This window comes from Hordeum vulgare, chromosome 7H, assembly GCF_904849725.1.
Source record: "Hordeum vulgare subsp. vulgare chromosome 7H, MorexV3_pseudomolecules_assembly, whole genome shotgun sequence".
NCBI classification, from domain to species: domain Eukaryota; kingdom Viridiplantae; phylum Streptophyta; class Magnoliopsida; order Poales; family Poaceae; genus Hordeum; species Hordeum vulgare.
In genome coordinates, this window is record NC_058524.1 from 224,571,550 (window position 1) to 224,581,090 (window position 9,541).

Below are 9,541 nucleotides of genomic sequence, written 5' to 3' on the forward strand. Positions count from 1 at the left end.
ATGAAATAAAATAATAGTAAATAAAAGGCAAAAATATTTTGGTGTTTTTGTAATATGATTTGTGAAGACCTCGGGGGCATAGTTTTCGCTAGAGGCTTCTCTCTCGAAGAAAGCATACGGTAGGTAAACAAATTACTATTGGGCAACTGATAGAAAAGTGCATAGTTATGCAATATTTATTCATGGAAATATATATATATATATAGGTATAGGAATCATATCCGTAAGCAGTAGTAGACTGACTCCTGGCTGCATCTACTACTATTACTCCACCCATTGACTGCTGTCCAGCATGCATCTAGAGTATTAAGTAAAACAAAGTAATGTTTTAAGCAGATGCCATGAAGTAGAAAAAGTAAACTCAACTAGCATGAATAGACCCCATCATTTTATCCTTAATGGAAGAAATGCAAATACTTGTCATGTCCCTTTCTATCGCTAGGATTGTGTATCAGAAGATTGAACCCATTACGATGCATCACTCCCGCTGAAGATAACTCAACCAAGTTGGACAAACAGAACTAATAGATTGGAGAGAAATATGAAGCTATCATAATCATAAACATACTGATATATATATATATATATATATATATATATATATATATATATATATATATATATATATATATATATATATATATATATATATATATATATAGGGTGGGTCTATTCTACAAACATCGTCTAAGACACTTATCCTGCTAACACTTGGGCTTATTCTGCTAACAATTCCGCACTTCCCCATCCTCCACGACTGCACAACTAAGAACTTTGATAAAACTACAGTCCCCATGCTGCACGAAGCGGCCTCCGCAACTGCACAACTAAGAACTTTGATAAAACTACAGTCCCCACGCTGCACGAACCGGCCTCCACCTTCCTCGCGCTGCCTGTGCCCACCCCCACCTCCAATCTTCTTCCTCCCCACCCCCATCTCCAATCTTCTTCATTCCCACCCCTCACCCAGCCACCGCCCCTCCTACCACCTTCCTCTATGGCTGGAGCAACCTTCCGCCAACTATCGCGCCCCAGCCCCCCCGGACCCTCCCACGCGGCCCACCCTCCCCTGCATCGGATCTGGCGAGGCCCACCCTGCCCTGCATCGGATCTGACACGGCCACCTCCAACCTTCTTCCTCCCCACCCATCACCAAGCGACTGGGCCTCCTACCACCTTCCTCTGTGGCCGGAGTACATCATCTGTGCTGGTGGTCTCCCCACATGGGAGAACACCTACTACTTGGGTGAGAAGGGGGATGCCAATAGACGGGCAACTCCATCGGATCTGATGCATGGAAACAAAACATCGTCATCACGTCCACGTCCCAGTGCACTCCACAGTCTCCCCGGCTGAGCACCGAGGCATGCCCGAGAAAAGCGAGAAGATAAACATGTGAGGTCACGAGGAGTCCTCCTTGATCCCACTCCTTTCTTCGATCGTCAACGGGTTCTCTGGCTTATGTGGTAGGGCACCGGCCATCGTATCTCACCTCGACCCCATGCGCCCTCCCCACTCATTTCTTCTGGCCTTCTTGTCGAAACGGGCTTAACCTCGTGTCGACAAGGGTTTTCTTTTCTCTGAAGAAAAGAGGGGGATCAAAAGGAGGTTCGTGTTTCTTCAGAGGTTCGGTTTTCAGACTCTCGTTTCATCCTTTTCCTTTCCTAATTTTGATTGCTGGGGTTTTATGATTTCCCCGTGTTTGATTGGTGCCCTGTAATTACAAGAAAATAAAGTTTTCTTGATTTGAGCCAACAAGTTTCAGAAAAGGAGAAGATCCTGAGATTGCTCATTGTTTCTGCTTAATCTCGTGGTAGCATTTCTCCCCAAGGCTGGTTGCTTGACTACGTTTCATAAATATTTTTCATGTGCAGCTCGGTGACGCGCCATGTGCAGTTTGCTCCTAGTCACCGCGCATGTATGCAATACCACTTGCGCGTCTATGGCGTGTCCAAGAAGTACATCGAAGGGGCATTCGATGGTGAGCTGCTCCCTCTCAACGGCAATAACAAATGTTGTTTACCCACGCGGGTGAAGTTTGCCCCGGTTCTCAATGGGGTTCGGTTGCCCTGGTGTTGAAGTGCGCATGGATTTTTTCTTATCCTCGGGAGCATGTCGTGGACGTGCAGCTCGCGGTGTACTAGAAAAAAGAATGAAAATTTTCTTTTTTGAAGTTTCACTTTGTTCTTGAATGTGTGGGGAAAATGTATATAGCGTTTGCACGCGTTTTTGAATGTCTGCATGTGTTTTGTTACGACACCATTTTCGCTCTAGTTTTTAAACCGTTAGTCGGAATGAGGCGTATAATATACCATTGGATTGTTACGGAAAATTCTCAGCTTCATCATGTTGAACACTTTTCGAGATTACTCGCGGTTTGAGAGGAGTTTCAAAAATAGTGGGTGCATAACGGGCTGTAGGGAGCGTATTTTTGCCCATTTTTTTTTCCTAAACCGCTCGTTGGAATGAAGCAAATGATATGGCCTTGGAAATACATTGTCGAGATGCATCTTTTTCATGTAGATTACTCTCTCTAATTTCTTATTATTTGAGAGTAATTCCAAATTTACTAAAAAAATGGAATTATGTTTTTCAAAATTTTCGATTTTTTCGGTACGTTTTTCGCTGCAGTTTTTAAACCGTTCGTCGAAACGAGGCATATGATACATCATTGAAAATCTGTCAAATAGGTTCACCTTTCATATGTTGACCATTTGTTGAGATTCCTCGTGGTTTTAAATGAATTTTGAAACGGTGTGGCTACCTACAAGTGGCAGCAACCGTATTTTCGTATTTTTTTCAAATCGCTTGTCGGAACAATGCAAATGATACTGCGTCGGAAAGATATCGACAAGCCACATGTTTTTCCTGTACAACACTCTCTCTAATGCCTTACAGTTTAAGAGCAATTATGGTTTTACCATAACGCGGACACTCTGTTTTTGCGACACGAAATCGACGCGTGAACCGCATCGAACTGAAAAGCACACTGCTTCGGACGAAAAACTGCACTGCATTCGACGGGCAAACGAACTGCGTGGCTTTTTTGTGAGACGTGAATTTTTCCACACGAGGAAGTGGACCGTGCTACATTTTTTGTATTTCACATTAGAGTTTAGTGAACTGCGATACTACAAAATATGAATCGCAACACTAGTGAGATTGAATGACATGTGGTTTATTTGTCTTTTCTAGACTTATTATTTTCTTAAACGCATAGAGTGGTCGAGTGGACCACATAGATTAAACGAGTGGACTCCATAAGTTAACTACATTTTTTCACGATTTTTATAGTTTCTTTGATTTGGTCGGCAAATAGAGCAAAAGTGAGGTTCATCATACTTTTTATAGAGTGAAACCACCAAAGTTTTCATGGACACACTGCATCGGTTTGTAAAATTTACACAGTATCAATTTGACAAACTAACCATCAAAGTTCTCACAAACAAACTGCTCGATTGTTTCTTCAATCTGGTATTGGTGTAGAAAGCTCATATCCCCTGGACACCACCACACACTTGGGAGCTCCAGATTTGTGGTAGAAGAGAAGAGAACAGAGTTGAAAAAAGAAAGAGCATCATGACCGCTAAAGTGCACTGCATGCGCTCATCAGAGGACACTGAAGCACACCGAACCAAAACTGTAGTGCAACCCAAGGTGGCATTTTTTCACTAGACTCCTAGTATCCATCGAGGCAACTTCCTTTTACACTAACACCCTCAAGATCTTCCTCCCATCGAATTATTTCTCTCCTGCAAAAGAAAAAAAGGTGAAGCGTGTTAGTTATAGCATGTATCTCTGTCAGCCAACTGCATCATTTTTTGGATGAATTGCATGCATACATGATCTGCACCGCGTGGGCATACCGCGCACACTACACATTGACCTGGGGGTGGAGGTCCTACGCTCGCCATTGTGCCATCATCGTCATAGAACCCTCTTTTTCCCGCTGTTCTTGTCGGCATAAGGTAGGTGGGAGATACTCAATAGACTAACGAAAAATAAGGTAGCACCGAACGACACACATGCACGCTGACGAGCTGGGCATTATGCTTGTCCGGACTGCAAGATGTGATCACCAAAACCTTGTTGCCGATGGACCTCCTTCATACCCGCTAGCGGCGCTTCACGATGAAAGAGACCAGATTGAGAGAGGAGGGGTCAGATCGAGGTAGTAGGGGTGGGGAGTTGTGGCCGGAGGTGTTGGTAGAGACCGATGGCAATGTCGCCCACGACGTCCGATGCATTGCTAGCACCCTTGTGATACGTCCATTTTGCATCATGCTTTCATGTTGATATTTATTGCTTTATGGGCTGTTATATTACTTTGTGGTACCATATTTATGCATTTTCTCTCTTATTTTGCAAGGTTTATTTGAAGAGGGAGAATTCAGGCAGTTGGAATTCTGGACTGGAAAAGGAGCAAATCTTAGTCCACTATTCTGCACATCTCCAAATGCCGTGAAAAGTTACGTGGATTTTTTTGGGATTATATAAAAATTACTGGGGGAAAGAAGTACCGGAGGGGGGCTGCCAGGGAGCCACAAGCCCTGCCACCGCCACCACCCCCCTGGTTGCGGAGTGGGGGCTTGTGGGCTCCCTGAAGGCCCACTAGCCCCCCTCTTTTGCTATATGAAGGGTTTTGGTCCAGAAAAAATCATTCGGGAGCTTTTTCGTGGTTACGCCGCCGCCACGAGGCGGAACTTGAGCAGATCCAATCTAGAGCTCCGGTAGGACGACCGTGCTGGGGAAACTTCCCTCCCGGAGGGGGAAATCTTCGCCATCGTCATCACCAACACTCCTCTCGTCGGAGGAGAGGCATCTTCATCAACATCTTCATCAACACCATCTCCTCTCCAATCCGTAGTTCATCTCTTGTAACCAATATCCGTCCCACGACTCCGATTGGTACTTGTAAGGTTGCTAGTAGTGTTGATTACTCTTTATAGTTGATGCTAATTGGATTACTTGGTGGAAGAGTTTATGTTCAGATCCTTGATGCTATTCATTACATCTCTGATCATGATTATGATTATGTTTTGTGAGTAGTTACTTTTGTTCCTGAGGACATGGGATAAGTCATGTTAATAATAGTCATGTGAATTTGATATTCGTTCGGTATTTTGATATGATGTATGTTGTCTTTTCCTCTAGTGGTGTTATGTGAACGTCGACTACATAACACTTCACCGTATTTGGTCCTAGAGGAAGGCATTGGTAAGTAGTAAGTAGATGATGGGTTGCTGGAGTGACAGAAGCTTAAACCTCAGTCTATGCGTTGCTTCGTGAGGGGCTGATTTGGATCCACTAGTTTAATGCTATGGTTAGACTTTGTCTTAATTCTTCTTTTGTAGTTGCGGATGCTTGCGAGAGAGGTTAATCATAAGTGGGATGCTTGTCCAAGTAAGGGCAGTACCCAAGCGCCGGTCCACCCACATATCAAACTATCAAAGTAACGTACGCGAATCATATGAACATGATGAAACTAGCATGACAGAAACTCCCGTGTGTCCTTGGGAGCGCTTTTTCCTCCTATAAGACTTTGTTCAGGCTTGTCCCTTTCTACAAAAGGGATTGGGCCACTTGTTGTACCGTTTCTACTACTTGTTACTTGTTACTTTTTGCTTGCTACGTTTCACCTCGCTACGCCATCACTTGTTACCGCTACTTTAAGTGCTTGCAGTTATTACCTTGCTGAAATCCGTTTATCAGAGCCTTCTGCTCCTCATTGGGTTCGACACTCTTACTTATCGAAAGGACTATGATTGATCCCCTATACTTGTGGGTCATCAAGACTCTTTTCTGGCGCCGTTGCCGGGGAGTGAAGCGCCTTTGGTAAGTGGAAATTGGTAAGGAAACATCTATATACTGTGCTGAAATTTGTTGTCACTTGTCACTATGGAAACTGTTCCTTTGAGGAGTTTGTTCGGGGTATCTTCACCACGAACGGAAGCACGAGGAGTTGTTCCTCAACCTGAGGTACCTACTGAAAATATCTTTTTTGAAATTCCTTCGGGTATGCTTGAGAAACTGCTGTCTAATCCTTTCACAGGAGATGGATCTTCACATCCAGACTTGCATCTGATCTATGTAGATGAAGTTTGTGGTTTATTTAAGCTTGCAGGTTTGCCCGAGGATGACGTAAAGAAGAAAGTATTTTCTTTATCTTTGAAGGATAAGGCGTTGACATGGTATAGGCTATGTGATGATACTGGATCATGGGGCTACAATCGGTTGAAATTGGAATTTTATCAAAAGTTCTATCCTATGCATTTAGTACATCTTGATCGGAACTTTATTTATAACGTTTGGCCTCGTGACAGGGAAAGCATAGCTCAAGCTTGGGGGAGGCTTAAATCAATGCTATATTCTTGCCCCAATCATGAGCTCTCGAGGGAAATCATCACTCAAAACTTTTATGCTCGGCTTTCTCATGAAGATCGTACCATGCTCGACACTTCTTGTACTGGTCCCTTTATGAAGAAGGATATTGATCACAAGTAGAATTTATTGGAAAGAATCAAACGCAACTCTGAAGATTGGGAGCTGGAGGAAGGTAAGGAGCCAGGTACGAATTTCCAGTTTGATTGCCTTAAATATTTTTTTGAGACAAACACTTCTAGAGATTTTAGCGCTAAGTATGGACTTGACTCTGAGATAGTAGCTTCTCTATGTGAATCTTCTGTTGCTCATGTTGATCTTCCCAAAGAGAAGTGGTTTAAATATCATCCTCCTGTAGAAAGCAACATAGCCAAAATCAATCTGGTTGAGGAGAAAGTCATTGCTTTTAGTGATCTTGTCGTTCCTTGTGCTTACAGTGAGAAACCACCATACCCTGCTAGGATAAAGGATTATTCTAAAGCTCCAACTATGACACGTAGGGGTTACATTAGACCACTTGCACCCCCTGAGGAGATTAGAGTTGAACATAGTGTTGCTATTATCAAAGATCTCTTAGCCGAAGACATAGATGGGCATGTTATCAAATTCTGTGAGGACTGTGCTAGAATTGCTAAACCTCACGCGAGAGACAAACACGGACCTGTAGTTGGCCTGCCTGTTGTTTCTGTCTAGATAGGAGATCACTGTTACCATGGTTTATGTGATATGGGAGCTAGTGTTAGTGCAATACCCCGTTCTCTATATGATGAAATCAAAGATGAGATTGCACCTGCTAAGTTCACTACAAGAAATATGCTAATACATGACGTTTTTTAAGATGTCGTTGATGAATTCGTCATAAATCTATGACGATTTCATCCGAGATTGTCGTAAACCGTTTGAGGGGATCAAATCTATATATAAATTACGATGATGTGAGTCAAAACCGTCGTAACCACATAAGATGAGATCGTCATAACTTTTACGACGATTATAAAAATGTCGTAATATGATCTAACTATGTTGACATGTCACTCGTGGGTCCATTCTATGTCACGCGCCAAACCCGCCTAGTTTGTGAAGCAACATACTATTTTTTCATTCCAAAAATTCTCGAAAAATTCTCATAAATACTTTGGACCATATATTACTCAAATATGTGAAAACCCTTCCTTCCATAGTTCAAAAAAAATTCAGCAATATTCATATTCCTATTCTTTTCAAAATAACACTTTGTGAAGGAAGTGCTTTTTCGATTTTTTTGATTGCCCTCAAAATTGTTGGGAACTCTTTCCTATCCAAATCTTTGCCTCATGAAAACTTTTGTAATCATTTGCCTAGTAAATCTTTCTGAGCAAATTTCCAAAGTTTGTGTTCAGCTCACAACTTTGTGAAGGAAGTACTAGCTAGGAATATCCTGATGATTTGATTTTTTTCCACATCTTCTATATGCCAAAACCATAGCTCTCCACAAAATTTCAGCCACATGTAACAATCCATGTGAGCTCAGCATCCAATCTTTGTTTCTAGTAATATTTTCAGTTTGTGAAGCAACTACATTTTATATTGCTTTATAGTTGATGAAAATTTACCACGGAATAAAACTTACCATATAACATAACTCCACCAAATTTTAGCTCATTTAATTCTGCTAGTTTCCGTCAATATTTTTCCTAACATTCTGTTCAGTAGAGAGCATTGTGAAGGAAGTACAATTTTTGTTTATCCAAAATTTATGAAATTATTACAGTGCCTTAATGTGCCCGAGTTATCATCCTCCTCCAAATTGCAGCTCAATCCAATCATGTATGTGAGCCCAGTTTCAATTACCATTTTCTATCTAGATTAACACATTGTGAAGGAAGTGTCACTTTAACATGTCCAAATGGTATAAAAAACTGCACTGCCTTCATATGCCTAAATTAGCATCATACACCAAATTTCAGCTCAATACATTCATTCATTTCAGTTCAAATTTGACCCTCTTCGAGCTAATTAGACGAACATTTATCTTTTTCACGCGAGGTGGATCAAAACTTTTGACACCCAATCATTTGTTCAGTTGCATATTAAATGTGTCCTAGTATTTTATAAAAATGATTGGTCCAATTTTAAAACAAATATATGGTAGGTCCTTCATAAAAAAACTCATTTTTAATACTCATAGCCTTACTTCGTTTTGATTGGTCTATAGACATGTCACGTGGATCAAGCATCAAAGACCGTTGGATACTTCCTGATCCAACGGCCCACACCTGCTCACTCTCTCACCTAAACCTGGCCAAACGGGCAACGAACCCTAGCCACTCTCCCACTCACACCACTCCTCCTCCCTTCCAAATCGCAGCCGCCACATCCCCCTTCCAGATCGCCGCCGCCACATCCTCCTTCCAGATCTCCACCGCCACCTCACTCCGGGGGACCTCCCCGCCATCCATGGCCTCCCCCACGCCCTCCTCCTCTCTCCCATCCCCTTCCCTCACCGTGAGCCCTCCTCCGCCACCCACCCCGACCTCGCGCCCGTACCACTCACACCCCGCCAAGATCCGGTCACACAGACGACCCCTCCCCTCTCGCGAGCCCCCCACGACTCCGGAAGCTCCCGTCCTCCACCGCCACCGCCACCGCCACCACCACCGTCGCCCCAGCCGCCGGCGAAGAGAAAGAGGAAGCGATGACGATAGGGATGCGGGAATGGCCGCTGCCTCGCATGTACGAGCTCCTCCACGGCGAAGGTAACCGATGAACACCCTCACCCAACCCCAATCCAAACCAATCGGCAGTCTCATCGTCCGCTTCGCTTGTCGTGCAGAGCGCGAACGGTGGCCGCCGGAGGCCAGGTTCCCCGAAGCCTCCCACAACGGCGATGTCAGCGAGATCAAGAGTAAGGACCGAATCCCCACTCCCCTCCCCCTCCCCCTCCCTGCCGTCCTCCTGACGGCGATTAATCACATCTCGCTAGATCTGGCCACGACCTTAGGGTTTCACCGTCGCGTGCGCTTCGATTTGGTTCTGGCCACGGATTACAGCTCCAGGATGTTGATTTCGCTCGTCATTCAGGTTGGAGTCTGCTGGGGCTTGATACTTCTTGCAGTTAAATCAAAGGTTTCTGACCAACTTGTGAAGAACCACGAGCATAGTATGTGCTACGTTTTGATTG

General features: G+C 43.7%; 1 long non-coding RNA gene across 1 annotated transcript; it reads left to right on the forward strand.

Moving 5' to 3' along the window:
* The first annotated feature begins 1,079 nt into the window (after nt 1–1,079).
* LOC123408698 lies at nt 1,080–2,332 on the forward strand. The gene is made up of 2 exons (XR_006612777.1): nt 1,080–1,626; nt 1,875–2,332. It is a non-coding gene; the product is annotated as an uncharacterized LOC123408698 (long non-coding RNA).
* Nucleotides 2,333–9,541: the final 7,209 nt, after the last annotated feature.